This window comes from Arachis ipaensis, chromosome B09 (assembly GCF_000816755.2).
Source record: "Arachis ipaensis cultivar K30076 chromosome B09, Araip1.1, whole genome shotgun sequence".
Classification (NCBI taxonomy): Eukaryota; Viridiplantae; Streptophyta; class Magnoliopsida; order Fabales; family Fabaceae; genus Arachis; species Arachis ipaensis.
In genome coordinates this window covers 17,370,349-17,371,396 of record NC_029793.2, presented here as the reverse complement: position 1 = coordinate 17,371,396, position 1,048 = coordinate 17,370,349, and the positions used below count along the sequence as shown (strand labels likewise).

The 1,048-nt window shown below is 35.1% G+C and overlaps 1 long non-coding RNA gene across 1 annotated transcript in view; it reads left to right on the top strand.

Moving 5' to 3' along the window:
- Positions 1-824, top strand: part of LOC107615079 — a 1,840-nt gene extending 1,016 nt beyond the window's left edge. The window contains exon 2 of the long non-coding RNA XR_002354553.1: positions 35-824. This is a non-coding gene — a long non-coding RNA (uncharacterized LOC107615079). The remainder of the gene's footprint in view (positions 1-34) is intronic.

Below are 1,048 nucleotides of genomic sequence, written 5' to 3'. Positions count from 1 at the left end.
TAATTAACTTCTTCATTACTTGCTCGTCCTCTAGGTTGAAAACGACTATATAATCATGAGTGAAATAATTCAGTCAATCTATACCGATATGAATGGTGAGCAGGCAGCACCGAAGACAGGATGCGGTAAGATTTTTGATTGGTTTAAAAATGATGATAGGAGTGAATGGTTGAAGGACATGAGAGGAGGCCTGGGTTTGATAGCTTCTATTATCGCAATTATCACCTTTCAATCCGCTCTGAATCTACCTGGTGGCGTGCTCAACGATAGAATCAATCTACTTCACTGTTCAGTTCCCCATTCAACGGATCTTCTAGACGCAGGAGCAGTTTTATCTCGAACTGAAAGAGTCTACTATATTCTTTTCTTGGCATTCAATACCACTTGTTTCGTTGCATCACTGTGTGTGAGTCTTTTACTTGTGAGTGGACTCTCTCTGAGAAACAGATTCACGGTGTGGCTGTTATTGATTGGCATGTGCACCACCGTCACGACTCTCTTGCTTACCTACTTGATGGGCGTCTTTATGGTTATGCCGCCGGGTGAGATTTCTGGTGAGATCTTGTTGAGAAGTTCGTTTGATTATCTTTTAGGTTTCTTTTTCATGTTTGCAATTGTTGGTTTAATCCAAGTACTACGCTTTATTATTTGGGGTGTGAGGAAATGCTTTGCGATTTGAAGATTTTGGAGGGGATGGAAGAATGAATAAACAAATATGTTAGTGAAGAATTATAGGCTCGGTGTGGAGGTGTGTTAAAACTTGTTGAAGAGACCATTGTATTGCATTTCGTGAACAAAAAAGATTATGTATTTTTTTATAGCTAGCGGAGCAGTTTTTTTAAGGTTATTTTGTATTTGTCAAAATTAAAAAATTTAGGATAAATTACTAAAAATATATTCGAATAATTTTATTATTGACAAAAGTGTACTCGAATTTTATTATTGACAAAAAAACTCTCAAATAATTTTACAAAAATATTCAACAGTAAATATATATTTTAAAAAGATGTCTTAGAATTTTGATGTAATTTTTTGTAATCATGATTGA